Here is a 19677-nt window from a genome sequence, read left to right on the forward strand (position 1 = left end):
AATTACAGCATAGAACACAAGAGTTGCATCGATATTGACAGCTGAAATGTCAAGCTATATGTAGTGAGTGAACTCTTGACGCAGAGGTTAATGCAGCATTGGCACTTTTATTGGTATGATCGTAAGTAATCAATCTCCTGTTCCACACAACACGAGTGTGGAAGCGGTATTTCAGCGGCAGCAACTCAAACCTTTATAGGTTAATCAACTGTAGCTCCATTCACTGATGTCAGTGCATTCACTGCATGAAACATTCCAGCACTCGGACGACGTAAGGCTCGTTCTTAATCCCGACCATCTGCTGGATTTCCTTGGACAGGGCTGAGGGTTTTGTGTGGAATGGAAGTTAGATACAGACAGTATCATGTGCATTTATGACAAGTTGTATTAGCATTTGTTCCTTTTCTAGTACTATTTAGTTAGAAAACAGAAGGTAACTTTCTCATTCGTTTAGGCTACTTGTTCCTCTGCTACTGGTCTATCCTAATAGTTACAACACTGTCATTTCATTTTTTCTTCAAAATGCTGTCAATATGTGATATCAACTTTTTTTTAGGTATGCATTCCAGTTTTACTAGTAGTTCTTTAGGCACTTTAAGTAACTACCCCAACTCTTACTAGAATGTATTCTAGCTTTACTAGTATGTATTCTAATACTGTTGTCACTATCTCAATAACTTAAGATTTTTGCTTAAGATATTAGTGTACTTAAGAATGTACTGGGTAGTATAAGGTAACTACATGAGTTAAGGTTAGTTTTAGGGGTATGTTCAGGGTTAGTACCTAGTTATTATCCAGTTATTGCAATTATTATAATATGTATAGTACGTACATCGGGGAAAGTAGTAGCCTTTCTGACTAATCATTACAAATGTCAATTAAAAAGCAATTTTAACTAGTGAGATTACAATTGCAATTGGAAAACACAATAGTGTCTCTTTTTTTCCACGGTTAGATTTCTTAATCACTTTGTTTTTATATTAAATATATAATCTATTAAAGATTAAAGAAAAATAACGTGCAGGGAGTTTACTGTTGCTAAAGTAATAAACACAAATTTCACATGCATCTCAGTAACAGGTAAACTGTGTCCTCGTATTTAATTATTGGAATTGAATTTGTGGATATTTCAGCAACAAACAGTTTGCTATTTTAAAAATTACTACATCTTGTTTTGACATCCTTCAGGGGGATCCAATTGCTAATTTGCCTAATAGTGTCTAAAGAAAAGTTGCTTTTGAAATCGAAATGCATACGCCCACGTCATAACTTCTAAATGATTGTTAATATTTTCTTATTTCTTTGGCTTCACTTTTGACATCTGTATATAACTTTCTTCTTTCAGCCAAACACAGTTATATTAATACAAATATCCTGGCTCTTCGAAGCTTTATAACGGGATTGGATGGTAACTTCATCCATCCATCCATCAGAAAAGTAATCCATACTGCTCCAGGGGGTTAATAAAGGCCTTCTGAAGTGAAGCCCTATTTGTTTAAACTGCAAGAGGAGTCTACTCTCACCTAAGCTTATGCTACTCCTACATCCTACGTCATATGCCGGAACTTGACTCTCTTGTGAAGTGCAGACTGACGTTACCGGAAGCTAGTGATTGCAGTTTATAAAGTTATAATTATTATATATAATATATAGTCATGGTTATTTTTCTTACAAAAACGCATTACTTCACTTCAGAAGGCCTCTATTAACCCCCTAGACCATATATGGATTACTTTACTATTCCATATATACTATTACTATATGTACTATATGTACTATTTACATATATGGATTACTTTACAGTTACTATTCACTCCAATGTTAAAGCTTGGAAGATCGTTTTTTTAATATAACTCAGATTGTGTTTGGCTGCATATTGTTTGACGCACAGACGTGTTTGGCTATACACACACACACACACACACACATATATATATATATACACACACACACATACATACATATACATATATATATATACATATATATATATATATATATATATATATATATATATATATATATATATATATATATATAATAGCCTATCATTTAAACTTTTGGGTGAACTTACCCATTAATAAACTTGAGAATGTTATGGTACTACACTGTCTCTAGTCTGCTTGATCATTATCCCAAAACCTCGCGCTGCTGCAGCCACACAGGGGTTTAGGCTCCTGTTTCCAACTAATGACTGCTAGCTTTGAGGCTGCAGATATAGTCAACCTTGACTTACTACAGTAGCCTAGTTAAAACAAAATTTGAGTAAGAATAAAATTGATAGTACTTTGTTCTAATGAATAAACGATAAAACAGCCTGCCATAGTCCGTGGTCTTCTTTACCTTTTCTGTCGTCTTCGAACCCTAAATCAACAGCACTTCTCACTGAGGGGCGCAGAGTGGCACACGTATCAAGTATTGCGAGCGTCAGTCTGAGCCAATCCGCGATGACGTCCTGCGTTCTCTCTCCCAATCCAAACAGCAGGGTAGAGAGAACAGCCGTTATACGGATGATCCCAGGCAGTGGCTGGTGCAAAACTAGTTTGTTAAAACAGCTCGACCGTTATTTTGAGGAATTTGCTCCCGTCTTCCCGCTTCATGTGCAATTAATTAGACCTCTCTTTACATTTTTTAGCATCCTATGTGTGTTATATCGACTTATCGGAGAAATTTCGAGTTATTAATCCATCTTCAGTCGCGTGTGGAGAGCGTAACTGTACGCAGCTTGAGGAGAAGACACTTTTGATACCTTTTGGATGGAGGGCTGGCGCGGAAGGCAGTCGGTCAGTGACTGTGTGGATTAAGCTGGGGGGAAGTACTTGTAAAGGTGCCGTGTTGTGAAGGTCTCCCTGCTGAGATTTGAGTTGACTTCCCGGGTTTAATGCGGACGAAAGCTCGCGCTCGAGCGAGGTGCGTCGACGGGCGGGAGGAGAATGGCACGAGCTTCCGCGCTTCTGAGGGGAAAACAAGTACTTAGCTTCCTTTAGGGGCGTTGGGCACGTTGCGCAGGAATTTGACTGTCCCTCAGTAGGCTATTTGGGGATATCAATCCATTACTTCGAAAGGAAAAAATATCCCATTGGATTTTAGTGGTTTTGGATATGGGCTTTGGGTTGTTGGATGCCTTCATATCACGCGCACCTTTGAATTTAGTGTGAATCCAGTGGAGCACAATATGGGAAAATATGACAAGTGAGAAGATTCGGTTCCTCTGACCCTCGGTGCTTCAAGCAGGACTGGTGTTCCTTCTGCAAGGTAAACTTTTCTGTCTGATTATTGAATGGTTTGTCACATTGAAATGTCCTTTCTCGACCTTAAATAATTGGTGCCGAGAGTTCGAATCTCTTTTCAGTGTCTAGATGTATTTGTCAGATCGAGCTTTGGCTTTTAGGCAAGGTCAATATATATCTTAAGGAGTAGACTATTTTATTTTGCTCTAAGAAATTAGAAATAGCTAAATTGAGATGGTTTATTATAGCATATTGTATGTGCTTCATGCATTAAAGATATAGCCATGATTTGGTCTGAGTGATTGTATAGTTCAGATAATGGGATGGATGGGTTTGTGTTTGTGTGTGTGTGTGTGTGTGTGTGTGTGTGTGTTGGGCGGTGGAGGGGGTTATGTTGAAAGACTAGATCAAAATCAATTATTTTATATGCACCCACATCCGTAATCTGCTCTATTCTATGTAACGATGAGATTAAGAGTGACATTCTCTCTCATTTTTATTTTATTTAATTATTTAGTTTGTGAAATATTGACTATCAGAAGCAATGAAGTAATAGTCTTCAACATTGGCACAGATCCTGTCGATGATACAGGAGGCGTATCCAAGTCATATGTGCCATTTGGCTTTCATGTAATTTTTCGGATAAAAGTGATAGCCTATTTAAATTTACAAAAAAATAAAAAATAAAAATAAATTCAGGGTTGGATCTTGAATGTTATATGGTAATTTTTGACTTTGTTTGTATGCCTGAAGAAGGTCGGAAGACCGAAAGCTTGCTATTAAAATTTATTTTGCACAGTGTTTTGAGTGTGCGGCTGCTGTATTTTTACTATTCCTGATGATTTAATGTAGCAGCACCTCTCTACAAGACATTTCTGACGGATGAGCGGTGGTTCTTTTCTATTTTTTCTATATTGTAATTTTCCCTAAAATGGACTTTCAGAAGTCGTTTGTGTGTGAATTAATAGATTGGAGTTGTCTTCCTAGTTTAATCTTTTAGCAAATTGGAGGTAGCCTAATAACTGCTGTAAGAGAGCATTTGAAGGAGCATTTCGCAGTTGTCTTTGGATATATTCAGATTATTTACAGTTAATATATTGAGATATATTGAGTTGTATGCAGCTTTTTGATTATCCTAAACAAAAACATTTTGTACTGTTTTTGACTATTATTTAAATACTATATAATATAAATAATAAATTATATATAATTTGTGTTCTAAAAATATTTTATATCTAAATGCAGAATAATATGCAATAAAGATATCCTTTATTTTAAATTGAGTCAAATTCCATCAGTTACTTTGACAGAAATGTGTAATTTTGTCTTGAATTACTTGAAAAGAAATGGAATTACTAAAATTGTTGTTTCGAAGTTCACAAAATGCCAATATACGAGATACGTTGTTTGATATGAAGCTGCTGTATATTTTTGGCCACAATGTTTGAGTTTTCACACAGAGTAGATGGGTAACTGAACTGCAGCACCTCTTCCACTGGCTGGTGGTGCTATAATTCAATTTATGGCTCACACAACAGCTCTGAGGGCCGAACACACTGTCGTCCTGGATAGGGATGTGGGAAACTATGGTTATATCATGCTGGCAAGACTGTATATAAGGAAAGAGGGTTATAAACTTTATATTAGCGTATTCATATTACAGTACAGTAACAACCTGCATAGGTAATGTGTTATTGTTTTATGGAGCTGCTTTCATATTGGCCTTGTGGTTGACAGTAACCACTCATCTTAAGATTTACTATACATAGATATCCATTGATATCCATTTATTGCGTAACATTGAAATTAGCATGTTTTCCAGAACCACGGACAGCTCCTAAATCTCCTGCGCTGTGTTGTTGAATGTGGTGCCAGAATGCCAGAAAGTCCTTCAGACTTGTTTAATTACTCTTGCTGAGCTTAGACCCATGATATGATGAGATGGAGCCAAGAAGCCAGCAAGAGCGCAATGATTCCCACAGCTTGCGTGATTGTTTGATTAAGGAATTGGAAAGGGGGAAAAAGTTGTTAATGCTCTAAGATTATCACACTCATTGAGTTATTTTGCAGTACAGAGTAAAACTGAGCTTTCCTTGAAATGATGCAACTAGCAGGTCGCAATCACAGCAGACCTGGTAAGTTTTAGTTGATTTATAGTAATATGCTGTAAGCTGCTTGTTCGAGATAGGCGTTACATGTGTGACTTGTGAGAAATTAGGAGACATGTTAGCTGTGCTGAGATGGTGGAACCTAATATGCCTCTGTTTACAGCTGTCTGGAGAAGCAGCCATGTCTCTGGTTTGTTCCTGTGCGGGTTTTTTGTTTGTTTTTTGCTTCAAATATAGAGATGAGAGGAACCTGAAAGCTATGTATATGTGTATGGTTGAGTAAAGGGTAATCCTATGTTTATTCTTATAGTTTGTATGGCTTTGTTTGATGTCATGGACTAAAAGGTTAAATCATATCTCTCAGTCAATCATCCATGTTGTTTTCTGTGGGAGATTTGTATAGTGTATCTGCTCTGACTGGTATAGAGTATTTTCAGGCCTGGGTGGCCAGCTGTTGCCTGACCTGTTTTTGAATTCAGTCAACTAAAACAGATGCATTAAACATAATAGATCTGTGATGAAGTAGATGAATGTAAACATGTCAATAAAGATTAGATACTGGATATGAGGTCAAATCCCTACCTTTAATGCACGTTCTGACCTCATATCTGACTTTTGAGACAAGACAAGATGTACATGCCAATATTTTCCCTAGAAAATGTTTTTTTTGTTATTGCAGGTCTACACAGGTTAAAACAACCCTGCGGTGTTACTGCAGATGCTGTGAGGCACCACCTGAATCTTCTGGAAGCTATTTTTTGAGTCGCAGAGGACAGAGTCACTGGGATGTAAAAAGCTTTTGGGCAGGCGTTCAGGAAATGTTTGGCGAGAGAAGTAAACTGAAACAATTCTAATCAAAACAGCCAGATTTTTGAAGCAGCATAAAATCACAACATAGCCACAGTGAGGTCATGATCAGCACTAAGCGTTTTGAATGTCGGATTCGGGAGTGCTGGCGTTCGGAGACGGGGAGAGTGTGCTTATTGTCAGAGTGACGGGAGAGGCGGAGAGGTAAAATGGCAGAGGTTCGAGTGGGAGTCACTTTAGGGGGTGTTTGTCTGTGATAATGAGCTGTCACTGAGGCACCAGTGCCTTGTTTTGATCTTGCAACCCTGCTGCTTTAAGCAAGAGAAAAGTGACAGCTGTGAATAGAAATAGAGTCTGTGTACAAAGGCCAATGAGGCTATAATGCCATTAGTTATGTGTATGTGTTGGAGAGTGAAGACTTTCTTCTGTGCTGTGTGTGTGTGTGTGTGTGTGTGTGTGTGTGTGTGTGTGTGTGTGTGTGTGTGTGTGTGTGTGCGTGTGTGTGAATGTGTGTCTTGTACTGGACAGTGGTAGATGTGGTCTACTGAGACTTGAACCGAGAAAAGTTATTATGAATTTGAAGCCATCAAGTGTAAAAACAGGAAATAAATCACCAGAAGGAAGAGGAAGTGACAAAAAAAAAAAGAGTTATCTAATATGATAATAGTATAATAGCATTATCAATACTCTAGTGGATTCCCTACCATTTTTAAGTGCTGCAGCTCAAATGAGACATATGGACTTTATCAAAGCATTATTTTAATGATTTTCAATATGTCCCAATGTTTTTTTTTTCTATTTGGTTTTATATTTAATATTAATTAATTTACCATCTGCCACATCTACATGTGTGAGGAAACTAGGTCATAGAACGATAGATAGATAGATAGATAGACAGACAAAGAGAAAGACAGACAGACAAACAGACTGAATATTTTGTCATCATATACTTTTCATTTACAAATTACTTTCTTCTGCATTTTGAAGAATGCTGGGCGTTGACTTCCATCGTGTGTAAAAAAAAAACAAAAAAAAAACATTGAGACATTTCTCAAAATATCTATTCCACAGAAGAAAGCCATACAGGTTTGTAATTATATAAGGTTATTATGACAGAATTAACATTTTTAAAAACTAAAATTAAAACTATCCCTTTAAAATGTATTGCACTGTGACATTTTTATTGACAGTTAAAACATTTTTCTTCAAATTTCTTTACTTTAACAAAAATACAAAGCATAGTTTTAAATAATTTTATTTAAACCACAATTAATTAAATTCATTACAAAAATACTATAACTTATTAGTATTTTTTCACATTACATCAGTGTTGTCACAAAACTGGAATTTCTAACTTCGATATGATACCTTGAAAAAATATCAATATTCAATACCATTTTCAATACCACGGGGAAAAACTGTGTATGTGAATACTTGCCAAGACGGGCATTTTGACATAATTGTGTGTGTATTTGATCATTTAAGAGCCATAAGCTGCAAAAATAACTCAATTTGATACTCGCGACTCTCGAGCTGTTTGAGAGACAACTTTATGTGCATGCATTCTGGGTGTGAGCACGAAACTTGCCAGAATCAGTAAAATTATGCTGAGTGAATGAGAGGAGCCGGGTGTGTGTGTCAACTCGCTGTCGAGAGAAGAGTGCGAGAAAGCACAGCAGGTATCGGTCGATCGATTCAATACTGTGGGAAATGAGTATGGGAATTGTTTCCGATATTTCAGTATCAATACATCTATATAAAAAATCGATATTTTTTAAAAAACTACATTACATTAATGATGAGTATGGTGGGTGAGTTGATGTATCATATATCATGTCAATGCAAATGGTCATAAAAAATCTTTAATGCAAAATAAAGTTAGTATTGTTTCTGTTTTATATATGGGTGAAAGATGATCTTTGTGCATATTCTTGACATATTTCATGATTTTCACCCGCATGTGTACTGAATTAACACTGAGTTCCGATAAATGTAGTGGAGGAGACCATAAAATGAGATTTGTGATCCAAAGCACTAATGGAGTCAAAAGATTATAGAAGTGTTGATATGCAGTTGTTTGTTGTTGTAGTGCCACTGAAAGCCTTTGGTGACTGAAGATTCATCAGGCCTCTCTGATCTAGAAATAAATCATCAGCATGCATTAGCTGTCAACGGCATTAGCATATCGCCGCTACCTTCTGCTTTCCTCTATGGAGCAAAGCCTGTGTCATCCATAACAAGATTAATAGTTCTTAGCTAACGAAAGTTATCTCTTTAAAGAAGCCCATGCATCTACACAGCACTTATTTAAGCCTCATCATCCGAACAGAATTGGCTTGGAATATTTGTTTTCTCTGATCTCCGTTTTAGGGATTTTCTGCAATGCCAATCTCATGTCTAATCTAATCAAATATTCTTGTATTCACACGGTGAAAATGGGATAAATATTTGTGTTGTGTTCTGAGAAAGGAAGTGTTTTATTTTTATGAGTTTATTTGAGCATTAGACCTGGGGTGATATTCAGGGCACTGATCAGGGAGTCGGCCATTTTAAGGGCTGTCTCAATCGCAGAATCCTTCCAGGGCACTGAAACGTTCGCTCCCTGACAAACTCCCACAGTGCATCATGAAAACGAGGGAGCATCGATGCTCACTATGTTCCCTTAACGAAAGTTCAGAAGCACAACATTTAAATCATGTGAGCCAACTCACTACACATAATGACATGCGATAGATGTTTTTAAAAATACAAATGATTCTATTATTATGTTTAAGCATAAACATACATCGCTAGACATTGCTTTAAATAGCATTGCAAGAAATGTCAGAAAGACATGCTCTGCTGTTGTTCATAAATACCAGTAGTGATGTTGTACTGAGTAGTGAGCCAGCGTCCTTTACTGTCCTTTCCAGTGCCCGAATTCTTGAATACAATATACTGATTCACAAGCTAAGGAGTTGATTGAGACACACCCCTGGTCTTTTCTGATGTGATCAGATTACAGGCATAGAGGAAGAGCCATCAACAGCATGGATGACCTTAATCTGATCCAGGTGCCACAATCAATCACATGTGTTTGTAAATCCACATGACAAGCAGCATGAGCTCTTCTGTCACATCCAAGATCTTTACTTTCTATGTTCTGCCTACTCTACAATTAAATGTATAAAGGTTATTTATTGGTTAATAAATAAAGGTTATTTTATGGTTATTTATTTATTACACTAAGAGCCTTTAACATCCATGGAGCCTTTTCATTGCACAAAAAGGTTCTTTATTGTGGAAAAGGGTTCTTAGATTTTTAAATGTTCTTCACACTAAGAAAAAAATAATATTTTAAGAACTGTTAAAATTCTTTGAGGATGCAAAAATGGTTATTCTATGGCATAGCTGCAAAACCCAGTTTGGAACCTTTTTTTCTTTCTTCAGAAAACAGAAATGTTGCTTATATTATGAATGACTATCATACTCTTATTCCAGTTCATTCATTAGAAATTACACTCTTAAAAACTAATTTATTGGAAAAAGATCAAATTTGAAATGTCACAGGGAATTCTGGGAAGGCCAGTTCACGGTTTTCACTGTACATTATAAGATGGATTAGTTCTCTTTCACTTCCTAAAACAAAAATGTAACATTATTTCAAAACATTGGGATTACTACTCTAGCATTTTTTCAGTCATTTACAGTTAAATTTACTATTTGTTTTTACAGTTTTTTTATTAGCATATGGTTCTGTGAAGATCTTTTCTAGATTCTTTCATGAAGATCCTTTCTGTTGCACAAAAGGTTCTCTATCAGGGGATTTTGCACTTGGTAGTTATACGAACTCCGTAACATGAACTGGCCACATGGGCAGTCCCTCAAGAACTAATTTTTTATAGGTTGCATTCACACTACCAGTAGGAACTCTGAAGTGACACAATCCGCCACTTACGTCGCTCTGGTTGTTGTGCGGGACTTATATTTTGACGACACTGCGGACATTTATTTCGACAGCGCTGAGAACACCAGCGTCTGAGCACACAGCGCTCCCATTCTCCCGATCATTAGATTACGTTCTGTTTAACAGTCCTATCTAATACATAGAACTGTTATGCAAAGAAAGTAAACGATTTACGAAAAAAGTATTATAGAGTTTGCCGTGTGGTTGATGCCCAATGTCGCTAGCTGAGCAGAAATACATAATCATGTTTTACTCCCTTCAAAGTCGCGTTGGATTTCCTCCTTAGTATAAAGATTGAGAAGTGCCTGGACTATGGCGTCAGGTCCATCTTTCGTTGTTTTCAATGTTCGTGGAGGCATTCCTAACTTCCCATAACTGAAATTGTTCACTGTTCCTGCGGTGCGAACATGCCAAAAAGCAGGTACTTCTCCCAGTAGTTATTGGAACTATGAAAACGTTTCTTCTGGTGCAAAATTACGTGTTCAGTCTATAGTGTTTCATCCCCATCTGATGGCCTGGTAGCAGACAGGGTTTTTAGACGTTTTCGCGGATCCATGTGAATAGGAATCGTTGTGACAATGGTGTCGTCTGTACGTGGAAAACTCAGAGGAAAAACGTCTCCGTTTAAAGCATATCATTGTGTTAACGTACCCTTAGATTATTAAAATGTTCTTCACATTAAATTTTTTATTTTAGTACTGATCACTGAAGGAAACTTGAGAAATCTTTGTTTTGATGAGTGTAAGGTGCAGAGCAGTGACTTTGTTGAGCTGATCTGAGTGAGTAAAGCACTGTAACACTGTCTGATACAGAGGGTGGCATCTGATACAGCTCCCTTGCTGCAAACATGGCTGGCCAGGTTTGGCTTGCAGTAAGCGGATCTTACTAAAGCAAGCAGATATTGAGTCATAAAAGAGGTCTGCTGCAACTTTAAAAAGAGACGGTACCACCCGGCATGCCGGATATACTCACTTAAGTGGTAAAGAGTGCATTAAAGCTCTTTCTGTATTCTTGCACCATTTTCTGGTAATGGAAATGGCTGCTTATCTACAGGCGTACACAAGCACAAACTATAAAGTGTGGCTAGGCGATGTGGCTAGTGTGGCTACGCCAAGAGACCCTAATGGCACTTCACTTGGCCCAGCTGATGAAGATAAAGATTCGGTAGGTGCGTTTACTGCATATATGATTACCTCCTCTGGCCTCTGTCTCCTGCGCATATTAAAACTAAATGATGGACTTAAATGGATGTATGCACATCTGTATTCAGGGTGAATATCAGACTATAATGGCTTAAGTCTCTCTCCCTCTCACTATGATCATGAGAGGCTCAAAGCAGATATAAGTCTGCCAACAGCTGGGCAGAATACAAATGCACCACCTCACCGCTCTCTCATTAGCCTGTGATTTATCACACACCACAAACTATTTCTGGCCTGTGTTTATAGGGGCTTGTTGTGATCTATGGGGATTGGTTGTTTTTCATTTACTTATCTTAAAGAATACAAAAAGTACTTGCTGGAAAGCTCAAGTAACCCAGGGATGACATGAGATAACTCAATTATATATGTTGGCTAAATGTCTGGGGATACCCTATTAAGAAAAACTCTACCAAAATCTATTTAAAATACATTTATTTCATACATCAAATCCAATAAAATTTATTGACATATAACTTAAGACTTGGTGATATAAAATTATAATTACATTTTATTTGGAGTATTTCTTTATTGCACAATGCACATTTCTTAATATTAAGCCTAAAATGTGTTTTAATATCATTATTAATAAGGATTGTATGATCTATTTATAATCAGTCTTTAAATGCAAGATATTTAAAGTGTACCTTAAGTATACTTGCAATAGTTCCACTTTAGCACAATCAAGTATACTTTAGTTGAACTTCAGCGCTACCAAAAATTAGTTGCTCCAATTTAACAGACTTTAAGTATACCAGTTTAATATAACAAAAGTACAATTGCAGGGTATTTCAGCCTTGGTGATTTTAAAGGATCCTTTACAAGAAAAATCCTCTGAGATGAAGTGAATAAAATTTGGTAATAGTCATTTTCTCTGTCAAACTAACTGAATGTTACTGCAAGGTAAAACTTTTTCATTGCAACTGGATGTAAGTAAAGTCAGGTGATGTTCCATCTCTTTTTTGTTCTGTAATGGTTGATAAAATCAGCTTTTTTTTTACTTGGAACGAAATTATATAATTTTCATATAATATATATATATATATATATATATATATATATAAACTTCTGTTCATCTCATAAAGATACACTTTTTCAAACTTCACATTCATTCAAGAAATGTATCCTTTTGCATTCCACAGAAGAAACCATTCTGGTTTGGAGCACAAGGGCGAGTAAATGATGACAGAATATACATTTTGGGTGAATTTATCCACAGGTTTGGCAATAACAGGTTAGGTTCTAACAAAAGTAATTTATATTGAAGTTAGCAAAAGGTACAGTAGCAAAACATATTTTTAATTCTAAGGGTACATTTACATGACAGCAATTTACTAAAAATGGAAAAGTACTCCCTTTCCACTTACAGAAGACAATTCGAGATGGGCATTTTTGTCAATTTCTCATTTCAAGTACTGATAGGTCTCAAAAACAAGTACTCGGGTGGGGTGTGTCTGGCATGGAGATAATGAAATTTTAAAAATGAAAACACTGATACGAAAATTAATGTTGACAAATAAAAAAATGGCATGAAAAAACTGTATGTATATCAAAATACGAAAATATGACTAGAACAACGTTGCTTGAGTATTAATAACGCATCAATGTTAAAAAAAATAAATAAACATCTAAAAGGAATAGCTGCATGAGGTGAATCTGAAGAAGGAATGAACACCTGAAGCCCGTTCTATATGACACCTCCTTTATGAGACTAATCAGATATCCTAGATCAGTGATTCTCAAACTTTTTACACCAAGTACCACCTCAGAAAATATTTGGCTCTCCAAGCACCGCCATAATGACCAATATTAAACAGTAGTGTAGTAGCCCTAACTATTCAACTTCATCTATGCACAGCTCAAAAACGACACAGTTTCATTTATACATTGATTTATATTTAACCTTTTCACAAGCAAGTTTCAAATATTTTGCCTGACCCCCAAGCATACGTTTTTCAAGGCGACTGTTATTTAGAAAGTATCACTTTATTGTTTCCATGGTGATGCGTCATTGATTGTCACGTGACACACCGCAGCCACAATAGCGCTGAATGACTGATGACCTGCTTTTATTTTCTTTTTTATTAAAAATATTCACAATTCCTATTGTCAAATATGTGCAAGTGGATGTGTTTTGTTGTTTAAACGCCTTTATAATGATTGTGTTAGTTGAGCTACTGTATATGTGCGATGGGCGCCGCCATGTTAGTTTGTGCCGCAGTTTAGAGAACTGGATCTGTTGGATTTACAACACGTGAATTCATCCACTTTTCACGAAACACATGAAAGTAAGTGGCCGCTGAACTGGGAGAAGAGTAGTGTAAACTTTAAAGTTACTTACACAATGTTTATCTGATATACAATGTGTCTTCTAATTATACATTTACATTTATTCATTTAGCTGACACTTTTATCCAAAGCGACTTACAATTGCTATATTTCAGAGGTCGCACGCCTCTGGAGCAACTAGGGGTTAAGTGTCTTGCTCAGGGACACATTGGTGTCTCACAGTGGATTCGAACCCAGGTCTCTCACACCAAAGGTATGTGTCTTATCCACTGCGCCATCACCACCCCCAATTATAAAGAAAAGGATTATTATTTCTGCTTCCATAGACATCAGTGTGTATTTTACAAACCCTAAATGCATTGTTTTTTTTAGTACTTATGTGAATTTAAATGTCTGAAACATAAAATAAACACTATGTGGTTGAAAACACTGAATAGTTGTGATATATGAAAAGCACAAGCGTGTCCGTCTCTGGCTCAGCGCCAGTCATAGACTGTAAAAAAATATGGACGTAGTGTCCGTGATGTAACCCGTAGGTTTCTGAAGAGCTTTCTTGAAGCCTAAAGTGGGCGGAGCCGGTCGTCGCTAACTTGGCAGCGCGTTACCAAATGTCAATCCCGGATATCAGAAAATGGGGAAAGAGCCGGGATGTGGGTGGAGATGAGGTGCCTGTTGCTGAAACCACGCCCGTATTGATCATGTTTAACCCCATGTGATCGAGTTTGCTCAGGCTTAGGAGCTAATGCTATATGCTACTGGCCTCACCCTAAAGGGACAGCTGACTTGAAGCAGTAAAGTCAATAGTTAGAGTTCATGGTTTTGCCCTTCGAAATACTATAATAGTTAAAACACAACTAAAAAAATGTATTATCATGCAGTAACTTACAATATTGCTCTGAGCGTGTTCGTAGAGAGCTTTATTCAGTCCATTTCAAATTCTGATTTTGACCGCCTCTCAAATGGGTCAAACCAAAGATATTACCTCAGAAGTTCAAGTAAATGCACTAGAAATCCATGCTCATTCAAGGGTGTGCTGTTATTGCATGGATGGAGTGAAAGCACTGACACAGGTCTGCAGGATTTCATCTTACGGTACTTTTTATATAACACTACGGTAGTAGTGACAGCAGCGGCAATCCACCTGTCAACCAAGTGGCCACGCCCTTAATTATGCAGAACTTTATGTAGGGGGACCATATTGCTTGACAAATGCATTCACAAACTTGCAACTATGTTATTGAACTTTAATAAAGTAATACATCCTTTCCATTCAACTTTTGGCCCACAACAATACAAAAAAATTAGTTGCCATAAAACCCCCCACTATTTCACGAAAGAAAACAAAACAAAAAAAAACAAAAACGTACGTGCCAGCTTTGCAGGTCATGCATTCTGCTTCACACGGATCCCGACCGAGATGAAAACACAGGGATTATCACTGTAAATCATCGGTGAATTCTATAGTGTTCTCATTATAATATTATGCATATGGTAGAATGGTGTTGCACATCTTGCTATTAACTCTATTTTCATCTACTTTATCAAGGGATTCCAGACATCCCTGTGTTTTCAAAATATTAAACATAGACCTACTGTTGAAAAAAATATGAGTAAAAATAACACTGCTTGATTATTAATAATTTCATCAATGTTTTTATAAAGAAAAAACTAAAAGAAATACAAGTGTCTCAAATAACCCAATCATAGTCACACGTCCAAGTACATCCCTACTAAAAACGCTGTATTATGCATGCTAGGCCAGTGGTTGGCGATGTCACTACGCGCCGTTAACACAAATTCATGATTTTGTAGTTTACACCGAGACGGTGTTGTTTGCAAAAACGTGCACTTTGAAACCCGTTTGTGTATTCAAGCCTCCAAAACGCAGTAGTCATGTAAATGAACCGGTCAAAAAGCACAAAAAGTTTTCTGTAGTAGGAAAACAGTGTCATGTAAACGGCCCTTAAGTTTCATAATTAATAAATATTTTATTTATATATATTTTTTTGTACAAGAAACTTAAACCAGAATGATAAATGATTAAGTTTTGGCAAAGAAACTTTTTTTTTTGTAAAAAAAAATAAAAAAATCAAGGTTTAAAATTAAGCTGCTTTTGTGCTATAGTGTAGGCTAAACAAAAATACCTCATAGCGCCACCTAGCTTCCTACCAGCATATACCGCAGTGGTGTGAAAATTACGACATTGTGTCTAATAATGTGTTGTTTGAAAACGTTTTTAGGTAAAGTTTTGCATGACATACTGCAGGACACTTGAAATATCATGTCAACTTCAAATACAATAAAATAAGTGTATAGTTTCCAATGTTTGAAATTCTTTCTGCCTATTCTTTCTGCCTGTGCTGCAAAAAGTGAGATCCATTTAGTGAAAGACAGGAAACAGGAATTTAGAAAGGCTTTGATGCTTTGTTGATTCTCATTAAGGAGCTGAAAGGTTGAATAGCTGTTTTAGAGGAGACACCTGGGAGGCCTGAATGGAGGCTGTCACCGTGAGTTTATGTCCCAGCGCAGGCAGACTCATGAGCTGAGCAAAGGCCGTCTGTCACTCCAGAGGTGCCGCTCACCGTCTCTAGAGATGCCACCGAGAACAATGAGCACCTGGGAGGATTTAGAGATCCTAAAATGTCTGTCAAAGCTCTATGAGAGGTTAGACAAGCTCTGTTCGAGGACAAAATAACTATCACATGCTAACAAGCAGTGCTTAATTTGTAAACTAGGAGGTTGTGGAGCAAAGACTGGTGGTGTATCTGCTATTAAATCTAATTGACCTAGCAAGCAAGTGGCATGAGACAAAACTACATTTCTTCTATTAAAATCAGCAACACTTTCTACACTGCCACTATATTTCACTCATGCATAAATAACAATATGTTTTGTTTGTTATTATTATTAAATGCAACATTATTCTTACTATTATTATTTATTTACCTATTTGTGACCGATCACGGAAACTAGAGACACAAGTCGGTTCTGGGAAGGGATACAACGATTACAAATTTTGTAAGTACGATTATTGTCTGAGAAATAATCACGATTTAACGATTATCACGATTATTATGCATCAATTAATTTCACAACACTATATGTATAATATCACATGAACACTCAACACTAGATTTTAATGTGTTATTTGCCACAACACAGTACCAAATTATTAAATGACAAATGATAATCAATCTCTTCCTTTGGAATTAAAGAGAAGTGCTTTGTAAACATCCAGCATTTTTCTTTTAAAAATAACAAATTAAGTCAATGGCTGCAGGGCTCTTTGATTGAAATAGATCAAGTGTTTAGTTTGTTCTAAATTTATTTTCAACCTGTGCTTTACAGCTTTTTTTTCTTTCCTGAGCTAGCTAATAACAATAGGTAGGTATGGGAAGGTCTAAACATGGACTAAACATAACGTGTACGTGAACGAATGAACACAAAACGACAAACTTTGATGTTTATGGAAACTCACCCCCAGGACCGTCGAATACACTTCTGCCGCTATAGGCGAAAAACAATTGCGCTGCCACCCTCTATTTGCAACATAAACCAGCAACAACACACAAAGACCAATATGCCATATACATAACGCAAAACCAGCAACAACACACAAAGACCAATATGCCATATATACGCAAAACCAGCAACAACACACAAAGACCAATAAGCCATAGGCCTACACATCACAAACAGTGCGCAACGCGCGTGTGCCCAAAATGTCAACAATACTGAAGTTTATGCAGGAGGCAAATGCCTGCTGGCATTTTTCTTTAAGCAGTTATGACAGGAATTTTCCAAATAATCACATTTCACCTCCTCAAATAACTGTTGCAAATCTCTTTACACCACTTTCTTATGTGCATAAAACACACACAAATTAAATGTCCGCAAGTACATTATATCATCAGCAGGTTCAGCATCTTAAATAACGACTAATGAGCAAATGAAGCTTTACTTACGTTTCAGCGTAAGTTCAGCGTTAGTTCAGCGCGGCAAAAGGTCTTAACTGCATCCTCTATTTCGATTCCGTGTGCCAGTTCATGTTGGGTGGAGATTGTTGCCAGTCCATTAAGTCTGTTCCCTGTTCACAAAACGTTCCCCATTCAAAGCAATCGGGACGTCACATATGAAACAGCCAGCCGCCGTATTCAAGCACCGAGTTGTCACTGTCACACAGACAGTGACACGCCACGCCCCTACTGCATGCTAGAATCTCCGAAAACAAGCCGATTTCATCCTCAAAATGTAAGCTTTAACATATATACCAATACTGCAATCTCAAACATGGAGAGGCTTCTTCGTTATTTCAACTGACAGATTCTGCAAAAAATTGAAATTCACCAATTTTGAAAAAAAATTCTCATTTTACTCGAAAGTTGTGCTGCCGACTTGTGTCTCTAGTTTCCGTGATCGGTCACATTTATTTAACATACATTAGTATAAGTCATAGCATGTTTTTCTTTCATGGGAATATGGTGGGGAACAGTGGCGGCTGCCTGTCTTTTAAATAGTGGAAGCTCATTTTCGCCCTACATCATAACATTATATATATATATATATATATATATATATATATATATATATACACTGTATGAATGAATAAAACCATCTAAAAAAAAGATATTAAACTCGGCGGAGGAAATGTGGGAATTAGGTTAAACTGAAACAAGGATTTAGGTGTATAATTGTGTAAAATGTATGATGAAACTTGCCTAGCAATTTCGCCAAGCAAGTACCTAGTAATAATAGGTTGCAGCAGTTTGTCTTTCGACTACACTTGCAAAATCCGCAATGGGACTGCGCTTGAATAGCTTCAGCGTCAGCGACTTTTTATAGTATGGCTGTCAATCAAAAGGAGGATCAAAATCATCACGCAGAAGCCTGGAGTCCACCCCCGCCCACTCCTCCATTCTCCTCAGAGAAGCTGAGCACCCGTTGGCGGGACATAATCGCAGCATTTATCCAATGACCGTCTAGTTTCGAAGCACTGAAAAAAAACTGTTTAAAGCAGCCCCATTAAATTCAATGGACGCTCGGCTTCAACAAGGAACTGTGACGCTCTGGGAATTAATGAGAAGGAAATCGTGTCAGCCGATCTGCTATATGTAGCTGATTCTAAACTCGTCTTCGAGATGAACGTGTTCTAACGCATTTTTTGTCAATAAAATGTTAACACAGTAGTACATACTTGACCATTAATTTTGAGGGATGAGGGATCAATGGTTAAAATTTATTTTTAACTCGGTCCCTCATAATTATGACCCAAATCTCGCTCTCTGTGCTGCACACGGAGGAAAGCTTTCACAATCTTCGCGAGCTCAATGCAGGATTCGCACAACGGCTTGTCCTGAAAGATGGAGCAGTTCCTACTTTAAGAACAGAAGCTTTTGTTTACGGGCCACAACCCGTAAATATGGTTTATTTTTCATCTATCTGTTTTCCTGTAATAGTTCGTGTTGTTAATTGTATGTTGTAGCAAGGAAATAAACAAATGACAACGCTATTTGGCTCTGCTGGTTTGTTAAATGCTCATTCATACTTTTTTTTACTGAAAAAAATCCCTTTGAGGACTGTAGTATGATTTGTTATAACGATTATATTAAATTCTTGTTTATGAAGCTTATTTTTTTTGTAATTCTATAATAATTAGTACAATTAAATAACAGCGTATCTAAAAAGTAATGAGAGAACAACAAAAAACAAACCTTTCTGAAACGTCGTTTAACAGCCGTTCTTGAACAGGGTCTGCTCGATCATCTTCACTAACGTTTCCCCGGGTCCGATAGGTTTTATTGACGCCATTGTTTATAATACACCAAAGCACAAAGTACCGGTAAAGGCAAGGGGCGTGGCGTTTCCGGGAAACGTGCACTAGACGGTTAGCGAATCACAACACACTAGGCCAGCTAACCAATCTGAGCCTATTGCGTAGTTTTGAGGGACTAGCTTTATAGAACCAGGAAACCATCAGGCTGTTTTTACAAGGTGGGGCAGAGCAGTTTAGAATAAAGGTAAAATATATGAAAAATAATACAATTTTTAAAAAACGAAGCATGAACACATGTTACAGTGCACCCCGCAAACACAATCAA

At 37.0% G+C, this 19677-nt stretch overlaps 1 protein-coding gene across 1 annotated transcript in view; it reads left to right on the forward strand.

Annotated features, from left to right (window-relative positions):
- Positions 1-2495: 2495 nt before the first annotated feature.
- The window catches only part of lrfn5a (leucine rich repeat and fibronectin type III domain containing 5a), a 121048-nt gene continuing 103866 nt past the window's right edge, over positions 2496-19677 (forward strand). The window contains exon 1 of the mRNA XM_077239059.1: positions 2496-3255. The gene's annotated coding sequence lies outside the window, so the exon portion shown is untranslated. The remainder of the gene's footprint in view (positions 3256-19677) is intronic.

Source organism: Siphateles boraxobius, unplaced genomic scaffold (genome assembly GCF_051911475.1).
Source record: "Siphateles boraxobius isolate OS27281-9 unplaced genomic scaffold, OSU_SipBor_1 22, whole genome shotgun sequence".
NCBI lineage: Eukaryota > Metazoa > Chordata > Actinopteri > Cypriniformes > Leuciscidae > Siphateles > Siphateles boraxobius.